A 26,256-nucleotide genomic window follows, 5' to 3' on the forward strand; every position below is an offset into this window, starting at 1 on the left:
CTTTAGCTCAAATCTCTCCTAGGCAACAATGGACTTGAAGGAGCTGCATCCTGAAGCAGTTTCCAGGGGGAGGGAGGCCACTGACTCGTCCTTAGCACTGACCTCTGACAGTCATCCGAAAAGGCCATCAAGTAAACATTTGAAAGGGGTGTGCACTCTATGGTGGGTGATAGAGGTTAATGCTGAGACTCATTGATGGTTTATTTGGTGGACTGCCTGCATGTTCAATACATTATATTTATTTCAGATGTTTCTATTGTGCACCATTGCGAATTGGTCACTTGCAGGTGGGTTGGGAAACCTTGTTCAGGAGCATACGAACCGTTCACTTGTGGAATTCATGCAATTTTGTTTCTCTTATCTTATTTGGTAATACTGCACTTATTCCCAACATCCGTAAGGAGTGTTTATTCAGTATGGAAAAGCAGCTACAGCCTTTTTGAGACAAGAACATGGTTACGCAATCTGGAGTACATTGATGGAATTCCAATAAAATAGCAATTAGGGCGTGAATAAAATGCAGGTTATTACGAGTTTGCTCCATTGCAAATAAAGGGTTTTTGACACCTTGGCTTATGCTAATCCCAGAGATTCTTACACTATTGAGGAACAAAGGAAAAATGGAATTAGTGCAAAAGTGCAATTAAAACCGATTTTTGGATTTATTAGAACTTTTTAGAGCCCAATATCGATTACAACTATCCTCCACAAAAGTCTAGAATGGGCTAAAGACACAGAGGCGGAGTGTTTTCTGTTCTGACGTTTACTTTAATCTAGAACCAAGAAAAAGAAACTTTACAAAAAACATTAGTTTGCAGGGCTACTCCATGAGTTCAATTGCAAGTGAGCTGCAGTCAACAATCAGCACCTGGCTTTCATTTAATATGGTCCTCATCCCTGCCTTTGGTGTGAACATTTCCGAGTGCGTCACATTCTTCACAATGACTTTAGGTTCCTTTCTCTTACTACTTCAGCTCCTCTGGCAGCATACTAAAATACTTGAGAATCTGGCTGCAATAAAGCATAAGACAGCTACCATCAGAAAAGTAGGTGTTGAGGAGGGGAGGACACTCAGCCTCTGTGTCTCTAATAAAATCTAGACTTTCCACCAGATTTAGAAAGTTCTGTATTTTATGGCAATACACTGAGGCTTCTTACTGGGCCACTTTAAAAGCATATTCGCCTTTTCTACAGATTACTGTTAGAGTGGCGTAATACAAAGCGGTAACGGCAGAAACCCTAACCAAGGTGCAGCCTTGGGTACTGTTGCTGCGTCCATGGATGTCAGTTTCTAAAGATAAATGAGCAACCATGATGAGGGCATAAATGCCCCAAGTACAATCTTTCTGGCTGGATCAAAGCAAGAGACACATTTGGGTGATGAAGCTTTCAATCAACAATTGACATTTAAAAGAGCTTCTAATGGTTTATACTCTAAAATAGCTCACCACGATAACTTAGGTTTGTTGGAGAGAGCCAGGTACAGAATTAAAAGAAGAATTCCTTTTGTTCTTCACGGTGTAAAATCTTCCTATTATTTCCCTATGAGAAAGCAAGCAGGAAATGTATAAAAATCTTAAAGGATATTCTAACGGAATTCTAATGGAAAACCTATAAGATATTAGTATGCTGTAATTGCTATAATATGCTATAATTGTCTGCTGGGCATATAAAAATTTACTTTTGAAAAAGCCATTCTACCACAGTTGTGGCTTTTTAACAGCGCTGTATATGGACATTAGTACCCAATTACATTCAACTTAATTCATCAACCTCTAAAGGAATAAAGACCAAATTGGTTCTCTTGAGATTCAAAACTGTGAATTGTAGGTCTCAGCAGGGAGTATTATTCTCAACAATCTGAATAGTTCTAGGGAGAAAGGCTGTAATGCACCTTAGAGGAGGCCTGCTGATTTCTTATCTAAAATTATATCAAATATAAAAAAGGTCCTAGGATTTCTACAGGAATCATAAGCAATCGGCATGAAAAAGAACATATAGGACATTCTCAAAGGGACCCTTACATGAATTTGATAAGACTATCCTAAAGGAATCCAAGCATATGAAAGCAGATAACACAAAATCTATGCAAAGAAAAGACAAGAGTCAAATAACCAATGTACCTCTTTGTGAAAGAGAACATGGTCCATTTCGCACAAAAAGGAAAAAAGGTGGCATGGAGATCATCAAAATCCAGTGTGTTACATCATTTATGGAGAGATAAGCTCTGATTAACATAACTAAGGTTACAACGTCATCCCACCGCCCTTATTGGTTACCGCCTATATACAATGCTAATTATCCCCTATAGTCCATTGTCTTATTGGCCACACATTATCTAAACACATTCCCCTAATACCTGTGGGCCCCTGCCTCGTCATTGCAAACTACAGGTGTGGGATTGGTGGATTTCTCATTATGTTACAATCCCGGCTATCACTCATCACGTAATATGCACCCAGCAGTCCAGATGTACTCATTGTATACTAGCAAGGTCAACTCTGATTTGATCAGACAATAGTCCTTCTCATTATACTAGACGCTGCAGGGCTCAGTAGCTGCACCCTCAACCTTGTATTAAATTAATGAACATCACCTCCTCTTCTAACTTGCAAGCTGTTCCAGACACAGCTCCCCCTTATCTCTTCCCACCTCAGGTGCCCAGTGGTTACTTGCTCTGGCCCTGCTCTTGAGTCTGAATTTCAGTGATTTGTTTGCTTTTTTAGTGTGTCACTCTGTGGTGAGGGCAGTAGTGCACTAAATCTTGCCCATTGGCATCTCACAAGCGTGTGCCCTGTTCTCATGAATGTGTCCTTCAAAGGGCACATACCGTCCTGCTCTTACTTCCAATAACATTGCATTTTCACTGTGCTGGATATAATTAATGCTCATCTGTGTACCATGTGTGCCTCTGACATCGACTTCACGCTTGGGGAACGGGAAAGGGGTTTTATTTTTTTGCACTAATCAGAGCCGCAGTTCCACAATTCTGTTTTATTCTGTTCACTGGGAGCTATGCCTCAATTTCCAAAATGACAGTACTTCTGCCATATTACATACACTGACCTCGCTTCTTCCATATTGCTTTGGTGCCTCTGCCTATCACTTGTTTCTCACTTTTCTTGAATGTGTCACTATACAATATCTTTATGAATACAAAGTGCTAACATTAGGGCTTTTAATACCGCCCTATGTATGACCTTTGCAACCGCAACATTAATGCATGTGTTGCTCATTCTATTTTTCTATATTTATCTTATATGTGTCAAATCTAGGTAAACAACGTGTGCGCCTTATGCCACGCCAACTTCAATCCACCCCTGCCACAATACCTTATATTGTAGATATTTCCACAGACCGAACCTCTTTGTCTGGCTGAGATGATGAACGTGCATCCCAACATTCCTCCGATTAGTTAATGCTTTTTAACAAACCCTACTCCCAGCTTCCTTCTGTAGGCATCACCCTTGGGTACCCATGCTCTGCACGCATGGCATAGACTCCCCCCACCCTACTTGTGCATACTGTTCCGGGGTGCCGTTGATATAATAGTACCCTCCATCTCCTGCTACGTCCACCCAACAATCAAAATAATTCTGCAGGTCTGGTGGGGGCGTGGTTACCATCCCGCGAGTTCTAAAGAGCGCTCTAATTTCACCATTCTTGGTCTCAACCCAATCCCATATTTCCATCTGGGTATACTTGTGTTTTGTGAGAGGAGTAGCTTTACCCACCCATACTGGCATCATCATGGCACTCTTTGGCAACTTTATCATGCAGCATCACAAAATAATTTGGCATTAAAAGAAGAGCACCAGCAGGAACCACCATCATCACCACTATTTCTAGCCATGATGGGTCCCAGGGAAACATGGATCAAACCAATCTTCAGCTTTCACTTCAGCTTCTTTTTGCATGGCGATTCTCAAATTGTGGAGGGCCCCTATCACATGGGACAATGACCCATGGTCAGCATCATTTGGGGGAATGTATGTGCAGCAAGATAAGCCCATTTCCTTGCACATGCCCCCTTCAGTAGCGGTGAGTAGCTCCAGAACATACCTGCTTTGAAGGTCAACATTCTTATGGCTCTTAAACCACTTTTGATCGAGTTGAGACCCTGCTCTGTCTCGTTCGGCCTCCAAATCCTTGCCTATCTAGTAATTTGCAGCCATTTTACATCAACTGCAGTTTGGATACTAGGCACTAAGAACGAGGCAAAGAAGGTTTCAGTCTTTATGAATAAGCGGTATTGGTCTGGAATTGCCTTCAGTTTTTCAGAGGAGTTTTTGGATAGGAAGTTCAACCTCTTCTGGCGATGAATCCTCAGTGAGTGACGTCTGAGGCGTGGCTTAGTTGGTTCTAGCGTTGGCACATTTATTACTGATAGATGAGTCAGGAACTACCAAAACTGTTGTCAGTGAATATACGCCCCTCCATGATTGTGTGAGCGGCATATAGGCACATTGTCCACACATCCAGTACACATCCATCAAGGCCGCTGTACCTTCGATCAGGTCTGGGATGAATAGAGTTTTATTACAGCCACTGTTGGTCCCTACCGGAATAGTGCCATTTCCTCAAAAACGAAAGGAATATTCTGCTGGTCTTCGTATTTTTGTTGGCGTCTGTTAGCTCAATCCATGTTAGTTTCCGCACATAAGTACCCAACATTTCACCAGCGTTCTTGTTCATATGCGTCACTGCTTCTTCTGCAAATCCCAGTAGGCCCCCTGATGAACAGCTCACTACTCTGATCACCCATCTGCTGTTGAAAAACAACATTCCCTCCATCTCCAACAATGGTCAGATTGTACAGAGTGCATCTTTCTTCTTGGCACATTCTTCATCATCCATGTCCATAATTAATGCTTGGACAGTGTGCCCATGGAAAGGGCTTTGCACCCTGCGCAGGGTCAAATGTACCAGGCAATGGGCTGAATAAGACAGGTTTCAAGGGGCATACGTAACGGCTCTCGTTTGACCCCCCCACAACAAGCATGTGATTATACCACATGTGGTCAGACTGCCGTGGTGCACATCAGCAACAGTGTCAAATGGAACACCTTTATACTGGTTATACTCTATCTCTTCCTATGTCTCCCTCCTAATTCTTGATATCCCTAAATGAGCATCCTCTGCAAAGAAATGTATCCCATGCTTATTGTAAGGATATTTGGCGTGTTACAGCACAGAGTACAGCACTACTGCACAGGTAGCAATTTGTTTTGATGCAGCACCACCACATGGGTGTGGTGCATTGCTATATGTGTTGCCAGATTAACATGGACATATAAGTAAAGACAGGCTATTCAGTCAAAAACGATTTTAACATATAAGATGCAAATCTATTTTTACAGTTAAAAGCACACGTGCACACTCAAAAATGCACACTATTTTTCACCTGAAATGCCTATGGTGCAAGAGACACATTTGAAAATTAATAACTAACATTATTAATAAATAACCTGACTAATAAAACTGCATTTAACATAACCCACTAATAAAAATGTGTCTCCACTGCAGAATTAGGCCTACTCTGAAAGTGAACTTTTAAACGCACATTCATTTTTTTCTTTTTCTCTGCTGCTCTGTCCACATAACTACAGGAAGCAAAAGGGCTCGAAGGAACAGGAAATCAGTTGGTTACAAATAATTACTGTAGAAATGAGCCATTGTGTAGTGAGGGAGGAGATGGCATGATTGATTTCTGATTGGAGCAGCGTCATAGCAAGTATCATGCTAGAGGCAGTGATGAGAGTTTTGCTGGGGGAGCTTGAAGAGAGGGGGAGGACAGTCGGGATTTGGCAAAGCTGGGAGAAGGACCTGTTTCCTGGCTGAAGCATTCCTGCTGCAAAAGCTGAGAATTCCAGGCAATAACCCCGGTTTGAGAATGAAAGAGGCTTGTTTTCACTGGGGTTAATCTTCAAGGGAGCCAAATTCAGAAAGAGAACAGCTGAAGAAAACTCATGCTGAACAGATAAGGTAATTACAGAAGTGTGGGGGCTGAGTGTGTACGAGAATATTCAGTCAGTGTAGGAAAGGAGATTCCTGTGCTTTACTCACATGTTTAATGTTGCAAATTGAGTTCTCGTCTCCGCCACTCTCTTTTCAGTGTATCACAGACAATGCTGTTACTGTGCTATTTTATTTATTTCTGTAAAGAGTGAGATCGTGTTTAAATGCAACTTTTATAATACACAAAAATATTTGAAAGCAGACGGGTGGTGTGTTTTATATTTACCAATACAGTGCTGATGATGTGGGGAGATGTTTAGACAGTGCAATTGTCATTTTCAAGGTAGCTAAACGTCAAATTTGCTGCAGCCGTGTGCACAATGTAATTCAGTATGAGCAATTATAACTAACTGTGTGTGTTGTAGTTTGTCGGAGGTCTATGAGTCGGCAAAAAGGGAGGCCCGGGACATAGTTCACTACCGTATATAAGATAGTGAAAATACCACATGATAGCTCGCTGCCGTAGATAAGACAGAGAGAAATTGCCCATGGTGGCACACTTAAAATGAAAATGTGGTGTTTCTGAAATGCAAGCCTGAGGTCTCTCTAGTGATTACACGAAAAATCTAAGCAAAAATAAGGGGTTCTGGATATTGGGGCCACAAATAAAACAAGGGAATTATGCTCACCAAAATACCACCAACCACGCATACCAACCACGCATACCAAATACGCATGTCTGTGTGCTGAAATAATGCATGTCCACTGTATTATTGTTGTACATGGCCCAATCTGAATACAAGGAGTGATTGTTGCCAAGTTATTTTTCGGCGGTAAGAAAATACCGTTAGGCCCCAAATCTCCACAAAATACCCTACATATTTATGGTGCGTTGCAGGCCGGGAAAGTGATCATAGAGTACCTACTGGGCGTGGCAAGCGTGTCTCACACTGCCATTTGCACATTAAAGGGAACCCATTTTATAATAGCAGTGTGCCACTAAAAACGAATTTCAGAATGTCACAAAGGCAAACCACATTCTCAGACCTAGTGCAATATTTAGAGGCAAAGTTGTTTGCACATGGGACTTGGTCGTCGAATAGCACGTTAGAATGGCGTGAACGCATTCAGGGTGAGGTGCAGAAAGAAAAACTAGACAATATTTTTGCAGAAGGCAGCATAATTCAGGTCTGCCTTACAAGATTATTGAATGCAGTCGATAAAAGTGCAGAGAAAGACTGTTTAATAGGGCTATGCGGCAAAATATGGTTTATTTTGAATAAGTCCCTGCGAATGCAGGAGAATGATACTCAGCTAATTAACAGGTTAAAGACTGAATTAGATGGGGCAAGTAAAAATCAGGAAATGTTGAGAGCAGAATTGGATGTATGCCAAAATGACATGCAATTAAAATGCAGAGACTTTGATACTCAGTTATCCAAAAGCAAGAAACAATTTGAGGATAGTGAGCAAGAATTGGTACACTTAAAAGCCTTAGTGGACCACATTAGACAGGATAAAGATGAGGTTGTTTCAGAAATGCAGATTTTACAAAAAGAACATTGTGAAAAAGAATGTGATCTCCAGAGTGCAGAACAAGAAATGATTAAAATGATTCAAGAAAGAGACAAGAGAAATAAAGAGTTCAATGAATGCCAAATGCAAATGTGCGACATGCAGGAGGTGAATAATAAGATGAGTGATGAAAACAACTATTTGCAAAATGAAGCAAACAGACTCCTTAAAAAGTGTAAGGACTTAGAACAGCAAATGTGCATTCCCAGGTCCCAGGAGAGGCGGCAGGGTACCACATTCAATGGAGTGGAGGTGAATTCTAGCTCTGCCCAAAGAGCTAGTGCTCCAGTGACTGGGCCGGTGACTGAACTTGGTAGAAGCGCCCTTGGGGGATTTTATACTCCCATTGGGGGCAGCCACCAATCTCATACACCTGAAAACAGGATTATATCACAAAATAGTGCAATTCCATGCATTGCAACAAGTAGCCCCATAAAAATAATGAAATCCATTAAAGCCCTGATCAAACCATTTAAAAAGGGAGGTGAATGCTGCATTGAGGATCACTTAGAAGCGGTGCATGACATTTTTAAAGCACTCCAGATACCTAAGGAACAGTACAGACAATATTTTCATTTAACTTTAGATGCCCCGACGGCCAGCATCATAAGGGGATTAAATGAACAGCAGAATATGACCTGGTTGGAGTTTGAAAAAGAAATTAGGCGTCATTTTTCTCCTTTTCAGTCATTGCAGGAGGCAAAGAAAGTCGCTTACACAATTACTGCTGGACCTAATACATCCCCTCGCCAATTTTTACAAGACTTAAAAAGAGCATTTTCTCGCTTTGATGTATCTTTTGACTCAAATTCCAATGAGTTTAAAACTGCATACTTCTATGGGCTACAGAAAGACATCATATCCCAATTGGTCCGTGAATTTGACCGTGACAAGTCCCTTGAATCGATTGTACATCAAAGCACAAAACTATATGAGGTACTCTATTGTCAGGGTAGAGAAAGTGATAAAATGAAAGATACTAGACCTAAATCTAAAGAACCCTCAGCCACAGTAATGGAAATCCGGTCAGCCAAAATGTCCCTTGAGTCTGCTCAAAGCCAAGGTAAAAATAATGTGACACCTGAACAAAGGGGTAATCAACAAAGATCGCCATTTCCTGTACCAATGTTCCAATCACATGATCCTAGTAATAGAGGGAGCTACATCAGCCCTAGGTATTTAGGGGACAGACCCCGGGTAGGGTATCGGCCTGATATGGCAGGTATGAACAATAACCAGAGACAAAATCAAGATCAAAGAAATGATGGTCCCTACCAGTCATTGGGGACACAGAGCAGATTTGATCCCAACACCATGATATATGGTAATCAGGATAGGCCCCGATATGTGGATCGATTTACTGATAATGGAAATCAACCTAGGGGCCAGTACCCACAATCTGAGAGACAGGACATGAGGCAAAACGTGAACTACAATCCACGTCAGTACAATGATTCCCCACCAGGGGACTATAATCAAAGGATGGGTGCAACCCGCTCCCCTCCACAAATGAATCAAGAGTTCAGAAACCATCCCAACCGACATCAATCACCTGAGAGGTATCAGAATAGATCCAATCAGGGGGAAAACAACCAATATCGACCTAGACCACAGAAAGAGGATCCTAGAGAGATGGAAAGGTTCCAGTGCCTTGAGGCCCAAGTGAAAATGTTAGCTGAGCAAATAGGAAAGCTCTGTACAGCGCAAAAACAACCTTCCAAAGAGGGGGCTGATGGCCATAGCAATGACCGGGGGGCTTCCGAAAAGTGACTAAGTACTCATGATAACTGCAGTGCCAAAATGACAGATTGCTCTGATATAATTTTGCATAACGACTCTGAGATGCCTAATGGCTTAAATGTGAAAGTGCCAGTAAATGAACTTGTGACAGAAAGTGCAAATACTTCTAAAAAAGAGGTACGGTTTAACCTAGAGCTAAATAAAACAGTAAAGATTTGTACAAATGAAAAAGAAACATTAGGAATTCCAAAAGAACAAAGGGACAGATTTAAGAAAAATGACTCATGCATGGGGAATACCAGTGGACAGGGAGTAAGTGGGGATGCTATAGCTCCTTCCCTGGGCAAGCAAAACAATGACCAAACACAGACAGAAAAAGGAAATACTCACAAGGAGGGTACAAGTCAATCACCTGAAGAATTCTTTGAGCCACATATTTTTGAAGAGGCTGAAAGGGCTGGTATCACACTAAATGATCACAAATGCACAGAATTAAAAAATGACAAATTGCTGAATGATGTTATTACACATGTTCAGTTGGAAGGTTGTAATGTGGTCTCTGATGTTACCCAGATGGTTGGGCGAACAGTGGCCACACTCCAAAAAACCTCTGATCATGGAGAAATGAATAAAGTCTCTCGCGCAGAAATGGGTAAAAAGGAGGGGAAAATGTCTTTCCATTTACCAATGTGTTTAGCCAAAAGTGAAAAAGACCTGATAAAGGTGAGCCCTGAAATCAGTAAGAATTCGCATTTCTTATGTGTATTAGAGGAAGTTGAGGACAGATATTATGCACCCATCACTGTAGAAGAAAAATGCCACACCTTTGCTATGATTGACACTGGCGCACAGGCCACAATTATGTCCAAGGAGCTGGTAAAGAGTATCAATGAAGGGAGACCCCCACAGAGTCAGATCACAGTGAAGGAAAATCAAGGCCCAGTGCATAACGTTAATGGGGAGGAGGTGCCCATCATAGGTGTAACTGAGGTTGACATAAAAATAGGAAAGCACAGAATGAAACAAGAGGTACTGATCACATCTATTTGTGAAATTCCATTTCTGATGGGGACAGATTGCCTGAAAAGATTGTCTCCTCTAATAGATTGGGTGAATGGAGTGCTGTGGTCCTTAACCAAAAAACCATTGAGGCCTAAGAAACTAAAATCACAAAACAGCAATATAAATGAATGTCACACCGTTGCCAAAACAAATGATGCTGTGGAGGTATATCTCCAGAATAGCTGCATACCTAGTGTCACTGTTATATTAATGTGTCAAGACAAAATGCAGAGCGACAATGAAAAACTACTTGTACAAATATACTTGGACCCAAGGAAAAATTGGCAGACTGCCATAGATGAGCACACATTACGTTTTTATTTAAAAGAGAAAACATGCAAACAGAATATTGCTCCTAAAACAGATTCAGAAAAACACATTACCACTCTGGCAGAAATACACATGGAAGATGAGCAACCATGGGTTCATGTTGGTATAAATGACTATTTTAAAACAATAAAAGCCACTTTAGCGCTTGGACATGAAAGGAGTTTCATTAATGAGAAATTGTTGCAAAAAATAATGGAGAGGGAAGAAATCCCGAGATTTAGGATTAAAAACCAATATGTTTCTGGGTTGGACAGTCCAGACTTTGAAAACCGAATTGCAGGCAGATGCATGCTTAAAATTAGCATTGGGCAGAAAACAATTTACCATAATGTATGGATAGTGAGTGGAGCACAAAATGAATTTTACATGGGCAATGACATCATGCACAGAATGTGTATGGTGTTAGATTTCCTTAATCAAAAAATATGGTCACGCCTATGTGGTCCGGCACCTGAATTTGAAGACAAAAGAAGGGCTTATCATTGTGCACAACTGGTTCCTTATGCAATCGAATTACAAATGAGGAAAGATACTATTATTCCTGCATTTACAAAACAGTTTGCAATAACACTGAAATGCAAAAATGGACAGCAGATGAAAGGCTCTGATGCATTTGTATGCCTGAATGAATCCATAAAACAGCAAGGCCTGGATTATGAATACATTCCATTGGTAGATATTGGTGAAGGATCTGTAAAAATGATGGTAAATAATAAAGGTTGTCAGGATATTCATTTAGAGGAAAACTCCCCATTAGGAATGGCCATACAAAAATCACATTATACGGCAGATTTAAATAACATGGTGATTGGAAATATTCCTGAAAAGTATGTAGATGCCAAGGGTGAGTTGGCAGAACACCTGGACTCTCAGCCCAAAGGAATATTTAAAATTCATTCTGTGTATCCTTATGATTCAAATGAGACAGTGTGCTGCCATCAAGAGGATTGCATAATATTTAATTTAAATGAAAATGAAACAGAAAATCAGCCCATTGAAGTGGAAGCTGATATGCCAAAATATTTAAAAGTGGCAGCTTTACAAAAAGACACAGCCACACAGTTAGAGGAAAGCGCCGAGATTCCCTTACCAGAAGATTTTCCAGAATTTTCCAAAATGGTAGAAGAGCAGATCTCCTTAGCGAATGCGTGTGAAAGCAATGAAGATAGGGACAATCTGAGGGAGATATTTATGGAGTTTAAGGATGTATTTGCAAAAGATGCTTATGATTGTGGTTTAACTGATTTACATGTGGCCACACTACCAGAAGGGTGTAGCAGAAATCCAGTGTTTGTACGCCAGTATAGACTACCGCTGGCATGTTTAGAATCATTGGCAGAGATTATTAAAAATTTGGAATCGCGGGGAATCATCAGGCCCATTCATAGCACATCCAATACACCTATTTTAGGTGTGTTAAAGCCAAATGGTCAATGGCGGCTGTGTGCAGACTTGAGAGAGTTAAATAAAAGAGTACCAGTATCTAGATGGCCACTGCCATTCATTGATCAGGGCCTAGCTCAGGTACATGGTTCAAATGTATTTACCACATTAGATCTCACCTCTGGATATTGGTGCGTGCCATTTGCAGAGGAGATACAACATTTATTTTCCTTTACATTTGACAGGACTCAATATGCCTGGCTTAGAGCTCTGTTCGGGTACATCAATAGTGGGAGTGAATTTGGCATATTTTTGAGAAAGGCCATGCCGGATGCAGCGGAAAGAGGAACAATAGTTTATGTGGACGATGTCCTGATAAAAAATGAAAGCCTGAAAAGCCATTTTGATGAAATAAGACATGTACTTGGCCAATTGCAGAAAGCAGGCGTCAAAGTATCTTTGCAAAAAGCACAATGGTGCAAGAAAAAAGTGAACTTTCTAGGGCATGAAGTGACTGAACATGGGCTAAATCCACAAAAGAAGAAAATAGAGGCCATACAAAGATTAAAAGATCCTAAAAATGTGAAAGGAGTAAAAAGTTTATTAGGGATGACAGGCTATAACAGAAAGTTCATTGAAAATTATGCAGAAATCACTCAACCATTGACTAAACTGCTTAAACTGAATACTCCCTGGAAATGGGAAAAAGAGCAGTCTGATGCAGTGACTAAATTAAAGGAATGTCTTGTAAAGGCACCATGTTTAGCATACCCCATAAAGGACAGGGATTTCTTTATAGAAATAGGTTTTTCTGAACATTGTATGTCAGCAGTGTTATTACAAAAACACGATTTGAATCACAAAACCATTGCATATGCAAGTAAGGCATTTTCCCAAGTTAAAATGAAATTTAATGAATGTGAAAAGGCCCTATTAACCACTGTGTGGGCGCTACAACATTTCCGCCCCATTGTTCAGGGAGAAAAGGTGATTATTGAAACAAATCATCAAACTTTGCAATTTTTAGAGAGTAAAAGAATTAGATCAGGTAATCTAGCGCAATCCAGAATCACTTCATGGACGCTGGCATTACAAGGTTTTCCCGTAGAAGTGAGATATGGACAAAATAAAAGGAACCCAATTGCTCAAGGGTTAGCTGACTTACATGACTGTGCAGCTGAACAAATACCAAATGAAATGGAAGTGGAAACTAGTTTGCAGGAATTTGAACAATCACCACACAAAGCTTTACATGAAAAAACATGCAAGGATTTGCCAACTGTATATGTGGATGGTTGTGCTTTTCACATTGAAAATGACAGTAATAAACAATTAGTGGCAGGAATAGGAAATGTCTGGTTGAAATGTGAAGGTGTTCCCAGTATAGGGATGAGGATTGGAGATAGGAGCAGTCAGGTGGCGGAATTGGCAGCCATTTATAAAGCAATCGCTACTGCAGTTGATAAAAAGTTCAGTGAAATTGTCCTGGTGACTGATTCTGACTATGCACGGAATAGCTTTGTGGAGTATTTGCCTGGTTGGAAAGCAAGAGGCATGGTTACATACAACAAAAAGCCCCTTAAACATGGAAAAATGATACAAGCCATAGACAAATAGGTGTCAGAGAATAATTTAACAATATACTGGAAAAATTCGTGGGCATTTAAAAACACCAGGAGAGGATAAGGAGGGAAATGATAAGGCAGACCACCTGGCTAAGATTGGGGCTGTGATGGGAGAATTGCTACCTATTGATTATTTAATGGGTGAAATACAAATTGATGCAGTGACACGTTCTAAAGCACCAAAGGAGGTAGATCAACCGGTGGGGCAGTGGAGTCATGACACGCCAGACCAAGATTTGATTGAGGCACAAAAGAATGATCGAATTTTGGGAATCTATTATAATCATTTGATAGATCCCGAACAAAATTCTTTAACAGAAAATGATTGTATGGGAAAAGAAGAGTTGAGGGTGCTATTAAAGAACAAAACACGAATTAGATTACAGGATGGACTCATGATTAGAGAGTCCATAACAGGACAAATACAGTGGGTAGTACCCCTTTCATTCAGAGGGCTAATGCTACACCATGCACATGATGCCATAACTGCAGGCCATAGAGGTTCACTAAAAACATTAGAAATACTAAAAGATTATGCTTACTGGCCACATATGTCCCAAGATGTGGAATTATATACTAGAGGATGTCTAGTATGCACCCAATTTAAACCTGCTTCACCAATGCATAGAGCACCATTGATGAAAAGAGGCCTAACTCTCCCATGGTCAGATTTGCAAATAGACTATGTAGGTCCTTTAAAAAGGTCGAATAGGGGAAGCCGTTATATTTTGAGTGTGGTATGTTTGATGTCGAAGTGGATTGAATGCATTCCTGCACCAGATTGTAGTGCGCAAACAGCAGCCACATTGCTGGTGAACCATGTGTTCTCAAGGTTTGGGTTGCCACAAAGAATTGAGTCAGACAGAGGAAGTCATTTCACAAGTACTCTAATGAGTAAGGTATGGCAAATACTAGGTGTGAAAAGGAAACTACATATTGCATATCGGGCAGTGTCTTCAGGTACAGTTGAAAGAAGCAATAGGTCTGTTGTGGATATTTTAAAGAAATTTGTGGCAGAAGCAGGTTCCAGCTGGGATTTACGTTTACCGTTGGTTTTGATGGCAATCAGATCAACTCCTGCCAAAGCAACAGGTGTTAGCCCCCATGAGGTCTTGACAGGTAGGAAAATGGTGTTACCACAACACCTACTATACAGAACACATGAGCAGACACTTGTGAGTGCATCCACAGTTCATGAATATATTGATGAACTGAGGAGGCATTTGCAACATGCATTTGCTTTTGTGCAGAGAAATCTGGAAAGAGCTGCTGACAGTGCAAAGTCTTATTATGACAAAAAGACATCAGTAAAGGAATACTGTGTAGGGGATCAGGTGTACAAGTTTCATTTTGGAAAAAGTAAACAGAAAAATTCTAAATTTCTAGCAGCCTGGCAGGGGCCATTTCGAATTATAGATAAGGTCTCTCCTGTAGTTTATACAATTTTGAAAAATGAAGGTGAAACGGCAATAGAGCAGTTTGTCCATGTAAAACAAATCAAACCATGCCATCCCAGACATGAGATCAGGCAGCTTGAGCATGTAGAAACAGATAAAGTCCCTTGAACACAAAAAGAGAAAATAAATGGGTACTATCAGGAGGCAGTGACAAAGAAGTTAAAAAGTTGATTGTTATTATGGCACATAAACACTGTAAAATATGTAAAAATATATAATAAATAAATAAATATATATAATGGAAGCTCATGGTTGGTGTGCAGAGAGAAAATGTATTAAATATTGAATGTTGTTTTATATGTGCTTGTTTTCTTTTTAACTTGTGTTTAATTTATTTTCTATTTTGATTTAGAAAATTAACATTATTTGGTCGGAGGTTCCGGGATCAGAGCCCACGGGAGACGATGGAGTCCTGGAGCCCACGTGGACGGATTCCGGGAAAGCCCCAAAGAGGGGTGAAGACCAAGGCTGCAAAGCGATCAGCATTGAAGATGATACCGATGATATGGTTAATGATGATGATATTTGGAGGGATCTTCAAGAATTCAGAAGCACAGGTTGTCATTGAACCTGGACCAGCATCTGGTATCGCGGTGGAAGAGGCACCAGGATTCATCATGAGTGATAGAAGGATGATTTTCCAAAATATATACATACCATTGAATCCTGAGATTTTGATTGAAAAACACTTGAACAATACCGGAATTAAGATTGAACAGACTAAAGAGTGGCTGGAAATAAGAAAAGAGGACACTAAGCAGTCAATAAGAGATATATTAATGCAATTGGAAAAAACATTCGTGAATTCAGCAGACATTAAGAAGAAGAGAGGAAAGAGAGGTGCGGTGATGCTCGCGATATCATTGGTAATGTCTATAGTTGGAGCCATAATAGGTACCACAATATCAACAGCCAATTCTATTTCGGTAGGAACACTGAGTACTAAAGCGCAACAACTGAGTATTGACCTAGAAATAATACAAAAAAACATTAGATGGAATTAGAGGGGGACTGGATGAACAAGTAAGATTCATAAATGAAACTGCAATCATTCTAAATGAACAAGCGGATGTAATGCAACGGGCGACTAAAATAATACTTAAGCATGACAGAACTTTAAATGAAATATTGAACATAATGAGTCCTGTTGATAGACTATTAACGAATTATATGAGAGAAGTTCAAACTGCAGTTTCACAATTGATTCAAGGACATATCCCCTTGTATTTTGTTTCGCAGGATATTATTCGTCAAATGATAGAAAGATTGACCAGGAGGGAAATTGATATAATACAGGTAAAAATTGCATTCGAAATGGGTAATGCAATGCTGTTATATGTGGACTTGGAAAGACTAGAGATCGGATTTTTGCTATGCATCCCATATGTAGCCCCTGAACTTATTTACCAAACGAAGTGGGTACACAACGTGGGATTTTGGCAAGAGGACAAATTTATTAAGATTAAGACTCCAGAAGTGGTGGCATTTCAGTCATGGGAACCTGAAGTTTATTTAATACCAAACCTGGAAACATGTGTAAAATTTAAAGAACAAAATTATATGTGTCCAGGTAAACCGTTTGTTCCTGATGCCACAGATGCTATTTGTGGTTTGAAATCTGACCCAAGTATATCAGAAGGATGTGAAGTGATTATTAGCAATATGGGGAGTGAAGAAATGGCACAGGCTAAGATGGTCAGAGGTAAATGGTTGGTCAGCACCTGTTTAAAGAACATGACGGTAGTACATTTAAACCATGGAACATACGTGGTTAAACAGGTGAAATATAATGTTTTTTATTTACAGGTTCCAAAGGATACAATTGTGTCAATTGGGGGGGTTAACATTGTTTCATGTAACAAATGATGTTTGGGAAAGCCAAGTGGAAAATATCGATTTTTTTCAAAGGGATACTTTTCCAATAGATCCGGATGTGGAATATTTATTGAATCACAAAGAAAGACAGGTTATAAAAATGAATTTGAGAAAAAACAATATTACAATTAGTAATCTGGGGAATAGAAGTGGAAAGATTTAATTGGGGAACCTGGGGGGAACGCTCAATAGTGGGTTTGGCTGTCCTGGTGCTAATCATGGGTGGATGGTTGATTGTGCTATCAGTAAAAATGAAAATGTTACTGATTTTACTAGCTACGTCAGGAAGAGAAAGATATCCCAATACACATGCATTTTAAAAGAAAAAAAAAAAGAACAAGTTGTTTTTAGGAATTGGCTTGGAGCGTAGCCAAGTTCTAAAAACAAAAGGAGGGTATGTAAGGATATTTGGCGTGTTACAGCACAGAGTACAGCACTACTGCACAGGTAGCAATTTTTTTTTGATGCAGCACCACCACATGGGTGTGGTGCCAGATTAACATGGACATATAAGTAAAGACAGGCTATTCAGTCAAAAACGATTTTAACATATAAGATGCAAATCTATTTTTACAGTTAAAAGCACACGTGCACACTCAAAAATGCACACTATTTTTCACCTGAAATGCCTATGGTGCAAGAGACACATTTGAAAATTAATAACTAACATTATTAATAAATAACCTGTCTAATAAAACTGCATTTAACATAACCCACTAATAAAAATGTGTCTTCACTGCAGAATTAGGTGTACTCTGAAAGTGAACTTTTAAACGCACATTCATTTTTTTCTTTTTCTCTGCTGCTCTGTCCACATAACTACAGGAAGCAAAAGGGCTCGAAGGAACAGGAAATCAGTTGGTTACAAATAATTACTGTAGAAATGAGCCATTGTGTAATGAGGGAGGAGATGGCATGATTGATTTCTGATTGGAGCAGCGTCATAGCAAGTATCATGCTAGAGGCAGTGATGAGAGTTTTGCTGGGGGAGCTTGAAGAGAGGGGGAGGACAGTTGGGATTTGGCAGAGCTGGGAGAAGGACCTGTTTCCTGGCTGAAGCATTCCTGCTGCAAAAGCTGAGAATTCCAGGCAATAACCCCGGTTCGAGAACGAAAGACGCTTGTTTTCACTGGGGTTAATCTTCAAGGGCGCCAAATTCAGAAAGAGAACAGCTGAAGAAAACTCATGCTGAACAGATAAGGTAATTACAGAAGTGTGGGGGCTGAGTGTGTACGAGAATATTCAGTCAGTGTAGGAAAGGAGATTCCTGTGCTTTAATCACATGTTTAATGTTGCAAATTGAGTTCTTGTCTCCGCCACTCTCTTTTCAGTGTATCACAGACAATGCTGTTACTGTGCTATTTTATTTATTTCTGTAAAGAGTGAGATCGTGTTTAAATGCAACTTTTATAATACACAAAAATATTTGAAAGCAGACGGGTGGTTTGTTTTATATTTACCAATACAGTGCTGATGATGTGGGGAGATGTTTAGACAGTGCAATTGTCATTTTCAAGGTAGCTAAACGTCAAATTTGCTGCAGCCGTGTGCACAATGTAATTCAGTATGAGCAATTATAACTAACTGTGTGTGTTGTAGTTTGTCGGAGGTCTATGAGTCGGCAAAAAGGGAGGCCCGGGACATAGTTCACTACCGTATATAAGATAGTGAAAATACCACATGATAGCTCGCTGCTGTAGATAAGACAGAGAGAAATTGCCCATGGTGGCACACTAAAAATGAAAATGTGGTGTTTCTGAAAAGCAAGCCTGAGGTCTCTCTAGTGATTACACGAAAAATCTAAGCAAAAATAAGGGGTTCTGGATATTGGGGCCACAAATAAAACAAGGGAATTATGCTCACCAAAATACCACCAACCACGCATACCAACCACGCATACCAAATACGCATGTCTGTGTGCTGAAATAATGCATGTCCACTGTATTATTGTTGTACATGGCCCAATTTGAATACAAGGAGTGATTGTTGCTAAGTTATTTTTCAGCGGTAAGAAAATACCGTCAGGCCCCAAATCTCCACAAAATACCCTACATTCTCTAAACCCCTCCTTTATATATCCCCCACCATATAAAATAACCCCAAAAAGTCAACATACAACCTGCAATCAAAAAACAGCAAATATAATACAGCATATACATTACACAGCGTCTGTAGTGTTGATCCTGCAGAGGGAGAGAAAAAACAGACATCCACGCAAATAACCGCAGATACACAATCATGGAAAGTGGAATCGTTGTTAACTAAAATCTTAAAAGGGGGAAAGCGCTGCTTGAGCACTTTAATTGTTATCAACAAATGAAGTAGCGAGGGAACGTGGTCGATATCAGGTTCAGACGGGTCACCGGTGCACTTATCATGGGCCAAGAATGAGGCCGTTCAAACTTTAATGTCACAAAAAGGAGCACTCTGAATTACTGTTTATTCTGGGGCAGTGTTTGGCCGTATTCCGGGTGGAGGTGGGGCGGTGCAGAGTTCCCTCAAAACGTCAGATATGTGAACCCAGTACAGTAACTCCTTCACTTTGACAGCAAAAGGGTTTGCATATACGACACAATGGGGCCCTGGAACCTCTGCTGATTCCAGAAGCGGATGAAATTCTGCACATATATGAGCACTCCAGAACACAACTGAAGCAGCGGCACGATCAGTTAATCAGGTGCCTCTGTTGCAGTTTCCTCTTCTCTTCCTAGGGCGATCTGTCAAAAGAGCATTTTCTTTTTCAATCTTTATTCATACGGTTCACGTCCAAATTAGCACATTAAGCAGAACAAATACAAACATGGGCCCTCATTACAGTTTTTCCGGTATCCCGCTGGCAATTCGGGCGCGATACTGGCACTACTGCTTACTGTTTCAGTTACCCGATATCGCAGTATTAATGGGATATTACAGGCAGCCAAGACGCCAGTAAATTCCCATTTCATGAAGTCCCATAGGACTCCATGGATGGGACTGCTGGAATCCCCGGCAGTACAAGTGCCAGAAATCTCTACTTTTTTTGACGGTAGGGGCCTGAACTCCTGGCAGGTCAGGCCAGCCGGTAGATCACTGCCGCTAGTCAAGATTGTATGCAGTAACCTTTGGGTGTACTACAACAACCCTGACCTCCTGGCAATAGAAACCCAACCTTTGGTATAAGTCTGCACTACACTGGTTGGTAGCGTGAGGAGCAGCCAGGCTTACCTCAAGAGGGGTCAATGTGAGCTGTAGGGGAGTTACATAGAGATTCACAGTGACAAGCATTCAAATAAACTCTTACACTCAAAGTTTCTTGAGTAAACAATTATTAATTTATCAGTCAGTTAGAATAGGCCTTCTTCAGAAGGTAGTAATATAAAACACCACACAAATACACTTCAAAAATACACACTCTTAATTATCTAAATCAGCAAATACCCATTTGGGATGCCACACAGGCACTACATTCACTCTCAAGTGACTTCAATAGCTAGGGTGCTGTTGGCATTAATATATCACTGTTGGATTTAGAAGATTCTTGGGAGTAGTGTTAAAGAGAAGAGAGTTCAGAATAAAACAAGTAGTCATAGAGTTATTCTTAAATTGGTAAGTACTTTCAAAACAACCCCCCAATGAAAAGTTAGTTAACCATTTCCTGAAAGGAAGGCAAAGCACATGAGCAGAAGAGAGAAGAGTTATTCAAGGAGCCAGACCAGCCAATGTCAAGTTAGCAAAATTCAAGATGAACTGAAGCTCTTTTTGCAGGAAAGTAGAAAGTCTTTTCCAAAGTTTAAAAAGTCTTGGTAGAATAGAAGCAATCAAAGTAGGGCCACACGCTGATTAGGCTTGTGAAATAAAGAAGCTGCAAGGAACTCTACACATGCAACAAAGCAAGTCTCCAATGAGTATAGGTGGCTACACAACAAGAGGTAAGTTCTCTTAGACTGTACAGTACCTCTAGGTTGAAAGTGCATCAGATGACTTCTGTTCCTGTGCAGCTCTGCAGATCTCGCTGTTCCTGGGCCTCAGTCATGGGAACAAGAGCGAGGACTTCTGGGGACTCCTGCACTACAATCGGACGGTCACCACTCACAACTGGCAAATTTCAAACAAGTGGCTGTTCGGTGTTTCAGCTCCTTGTGTCTACCACAAATAGCAACACTGCAGTTCCTGGCTGTCGAGTTGGGCTTTTCTTGCGTCTGGGGTCCCGCACTCTGTTGAAAGGGCTCAGGCTTGGTCAGTCCTGCTTCCTGGGAGTCCACAGGATCTTCCTGGAACTCTTGGCCAGCTTAAAAGCAACGCACACAAACTGGTGTTCCTCTCCCTGGCTATCCAGTTTCAGTAGGGACTGCAGTGGATATTCCACCAGCTTTGAGAGGATGTCCAGGTGGCTTACTTTGGAGTTGATTGGTCCCACCAACTCAAAGGGAGAAGTTGTCCTTGCAGGTGCTTCTCGGTCGATACGGATTAGGAGTTTCAGCACAGCAGCAGGGCTTCACCGGACAAACCAATGGTCCAGGAGTTGCAGCATGCGTCTTCAAGTTCGTCTTCGGATTCCTTTGTCCAGTGGTCGACTCTGCCTTCCAAGCCAGAAAGCCTTGCCTTTTATGCAGCTTGCTCCCATTCATTCCAGCCTAGCTGTTAGTCACCCAGCAGGGTGGCTGTCCTTGCCTGACAGCCAGGCAGCTAATCATCTAAGAGTGGAATCCGTCTCCTAGGAGACTAAGCACAAGGAGTTTCGGGCACCTCCCTTGCTTCCTGCCCCCGCCAGATACCCTGGAGCCAGAGGCAGGCTTCACTCGTGAATCGTGCCAAAGGCAAAATGAACAAAGGGACCAAACCTGGTTTGGCACGCAGAGTAAATCTCAAGAAGGACCTTTCCACAAAGAAATGGCAAAAAAAGAAGACCAGTGCCATTTTGACAAAAATGGCACCCATGGGTGCTTTAACGTGGCTGCTAACGCAGCCCGTGGTGAAATCCCATAATGGTAGTAAAAAGTAAACCACAGCCATTCAGTGAGGAAAGGGTAACATAAAAATGTTACATTAGACGCTAGACAAAGGGGATATGTATGTAAGATAGTGTGTGCTGGGTCTAGAAAGTTACAAATGTAAGTAAAGTCAATTTCACTTTTCTGCTCTAGGAAACAGTAGTTTATCCCAGAGAAGGTATTTAAACCTTCGGGAAATCTGCACTGAAGGTGCTGTGTGACACAATGTAAAAGATGATGCCTATGGAGTTTGTCAGACTCCACAAACACAGAGTACAAAATTACATTAAAATACACGAGAAAGTGGGAAAAAGGGTCTCGCTCTCTCCAGGTTAAATAAATCAAGCCCTCAAAATCCAGCAAAGTTGCTGGGGCTCTCTAAGGTAGAGGGAATTAGCGCATTTCTGAGAATTCTCCCTAACAACTGCCCCCACCAGAAAATGTGTGTTTCCCCGGCCCAGAAAATATGCCGGTGCCAGAATTACCAGCATTTGTTCCAGACCAGTGAATTTATAATGAGCCCCATGGAGTCCGGAATCCCATGGACTGAAACACGGTGTTGTTACATTTGCTTATACTAAACACATCAAATGTTCCACCCAGCAAATGGATAAATCAATGCCCAGTACACAATAAATCCAGGAAAACAATTGATCAGCAATCCCTCTCCTCCAAGGCGGGTAATCTGGAAACAGTCCCTATGTACCTAGAGCATGATAAACCAGATTAGGATCTTCATCTGGCGACATATCATGTAACTCTGCAAGGAGAAAAGAGCGGAACGGTCCGCACACATACTAGGGTTTAGCAACCATGGCACAATAGTCACCAACATCACAACACCAGGTCATTGCATCCAGCCAAGACGCACAGGTGGCTGGAATGGAGCTGGTCCACTTCATTTGGCAACGTTGTGCCAAAATAATATCCAACGTAGGGAGTTTTCTACCACCTTTGGGCAAGCCTGGCAACCATTCAAACATGCGGCACAGCAATTTGCACCGTACCTCATATCCCAGTATAGACATAAAAGCCTGTATCACTGCCTCCCAAAAAGGAGAAATCGCTTGGCAGGACCAAATAATATTAAATAATGATGCTGCATTTGTACAACACTGAGGTCACCTTCCATCCTTAGTGTGATCAAGCTCTTGATATCTAGCTGTGGAGAGGTATGGCTGGTGCAGCATTTTGAACTGGATCAGTTTCAATCTGGTAGTGACAGCACAGACATGTGTGGTATAAGAAAGTTGATTCCATTGCTTATCACTGAATACTGTGCCAAGATCTTCCTCCCATTTCTCTCTACTTGCAAGCAACCTTGCGTCAATGGCTGCTGGGCTAAGCGGCAATTGGAAGAGACAGTACTGCGACTGCCTGCCACAATTATAAGAAATTGTAGGAGTGGGGTTGTTGGGGGATCTGACGGGAAAACTGGGGACCATGCATGAAAAGCAGCACAAACATGTACGTTCTGAAATAGTCAGTAAACCCCCGATCCCAACCAGGCTACAAACTGTTCCTGTGTTTCAAAAGACCCTTCAGGGTAGACGTCATACATAAGCCGAATACCCAGTCCCTCCCATTACAAGACAATGGACTCATCACACAAGTGTCGAAATCCTCCAGGCCGAAAGGGCCGGCGCACAGGGGCAGTCAACTTGCAACTTTCCAAGCAACCTACGCCAAGCTTGAATCGTGCACTCCACCGGATCAAAATGCGGGGAGTACAGAGCACCCAGGATCCAAAATATAGCAAATTGCACCTGAGAAGCCAGATAATACATTCTACACATAAAGCCCCTAGGCCACCTTTGTCATAAGGTTGCATCAAAATCTGCCATCTCACGCTTGGAGCCTTCGGGCGACCATGTACATTTTATTAACAGCGACCTGACCTCGATGAAAACCTCATCGTGGGCCATTCTGGTGCATTGTGAAAATAATACAATAGCTTAGGCAAAATCTCCATTTTGGCGATAGAAATATGGCCGAATGCAGTTAAGGGAAGCAACAGAGAAGCGCTATCCCTACTGACCTTAATTCCAAGTTAATGTACTGATGACTGCTCCCATCTGTATTGCCCAATATCAGCTGGTGCGACCATCTTCTCATTCAGGGCGAATAGGATCAATTTAGACCAATTGATTCAATCCCGAGAATCCACCAAAGTGTTCAACGTTGGTCATCAGCGGGAGTACATCTCTAATGGGATCTTTAAAATGATGCAATCTCATGTGCTTCTCCTAGCGCCAGCCCTCTTATTATGAAACGTACACAATGGAAAACAGAAGCAGCGACAGTGGACAGCCTTGGCGTGTCCCACGGCCAAGAAGAAAGTCCTCCGATCTCCTCCCAAACAAGCCTAAACGGGCACTGGAACCAGTATACAACAATTTCACAGATTCCAGAAAATACAACGGGAGTCTCACCCTCTCCAACACTGCAAATAGATAGTTCCAGGTCATGGAATTAAAAGCCTTCTCGGCATCTGGCAGAGCACCCACAGCTTGAACATTAGGGTCAATTTGTGCAACAATCGCAAAGAGGCGCCTTAGATTTAGCATCGTAGAACATCCGGCCATGAAGCCCGGTTGATCTGGGTGAATAATCGAGGGAAGGTGGGGGAGCAGCTGATCTGCAACACCTTAGCAAATATTTTAGTGTCCAGATTCAAAAGCGAAATCGGTTGGTATGAAGCGCAATCTAATGGATCCTTGTTCGGTTTCAAATAAGCGCCACTGCTGCCTCCCGCTGAGAAGGAGGCAACATTACTTCTTACCGCAATTCCTGCCATGCCAGAAACATTTGTAAAGTCACCACAAGGCCCCACTTCTTTAAAAATGTGGCCCTTATTCCATCTGACCCTGGAGCCTTCGAAGAAGAGAGCCCCCTAATTGCTGCTAGTATCTCATCAATAGTAATTGGCTCATCCAAATAATCTGACAACACACGGGGATCAACATTCTGTCAAGCTGCGTACAGGCTTTCTTACTAATGCCTAAAGGTTTCCAGAATCTGCTCAGTCTCTGCAAAAATAACCTACCCTTTAGGGTTCTGTACCGCGACAATGCCAGAGGAGCCCCCCCTCTCTTTTGAGCATAGTCGCCAAATGACGACCCGGTCTGCCCTTCTCACTGTACCTATGAGCAAGTGCGGATGCTGCCATACACTACACCTCCCTGTCTGCCAAACTCTTCCAGGGTGGCCTTGAGCAAGGCACACATCTCCACCCTTCCTGGGCCATCTAAATGGAGCTCAAGATCACACAATGTGTCCTCCAACCCAGGAACCCAGGTAGTTGTCGTCTAATGCATTTGAGTACTCCACACACAAGGCCCATACAGTGTCCCCAAAGACAAATCTTAAACGATTCCCAGACTACACAAGTAGAAAAGAGCGTAACGGGTCCACACATCCTAGGGTCTAGCAACCAAAGTAACTCTTTAGTTGTGCTGCATACTAGGTCATCCCCATACTTGATGACCATACTCGACATGTATACATTGCCAAAATCCAGGTGTAATACTTTGTTGAAAATACTAGGAAACACACAGTACCCCTGGGGAAGACGAGTGTGTTGGAACCTCCTTCTGCGATACGTAAACGCAGTGAGCTATTGAGAGTCTGGGTGCAAAGGGATAGAAAATAATGCATTTTTCAAATCAATTACAGTGAAGAGGACGGCCTCAGAAATGCCAATCTGCACACCCCTTCCCAACACTGTTACCACTCTCTGCTCTTCCCTTTCCCGCTCTCTTTCACACCACACCCACTTCACCCACACAATAATACTCAAAGACAATGGAAACCATACCATAAAACACAACCTAAAAAAAAAATATTTTATATAAGACATTTGTAACACGCCTGTACAAAAGTGTATCTAGGCGAGATGAGACAAGGTGGGGAAACAAAGGGAGGAGAAAAACAATGATCTTACTAGGCCTTGTGTCAATCAGATCGCGCAAGTGCAGGGAAGAAGGAGGGGGAAGTGCCAGCGAGAGAGGGGAGGTGAGAAGTGCAGGTAACACAATAAGGGACTGTAGGGCTGCAGGTACATACGCATAAATGCAAGGGGAGCCTGGAGGCAGTGAAAGAACAACTGGACATGCAGGAGCCTGGGCCCGAGTTCAGAGGGTAACCAGGTTACCAGTGTGCAGAGAAGTCTGGAACATCAGCAGGGGAGAGGAAGGGAGAAAGCGGAAAGCTAAAAGGACAGTCTTGAGTTGCTTACGGAACTGAAGGTGGTTCTGCTCAAGTTTGAGAGAGGCAGGGAGG

The 26,256-nt window shown here is 41.7% G+C and overlaps 1 protein-coding gene across 8 annotated transcripts in view; it reads right to left on the reverse strand.

Moving 5' to 3' along the window:
* LOC138471946 (uncharacterized) overlaps positions 1-26,256 on the reverse strand; it is an 835,353-nt gene that overhangs the window by 198,863 nt on the left and 610,234 nt on the right. The gene's annotated exons all lie outside the window — the stretch shown is intronic.

This window comes from Ambystoma mexicanum, chromosome 8, assembly GCF_040938575.1.
Source record: "Ambystoma mexicanum isolate Mex_15411 chromosome 8, UKY_AmexF1_1, whole genome shotgun sequence".
NCBI classification, from domain to species: Eukaryota; Metazoa; Chordata; class Amphibia; order Caudata; family Ambystomatidae; genus Ambystoma; species Ambystoma mexicanum.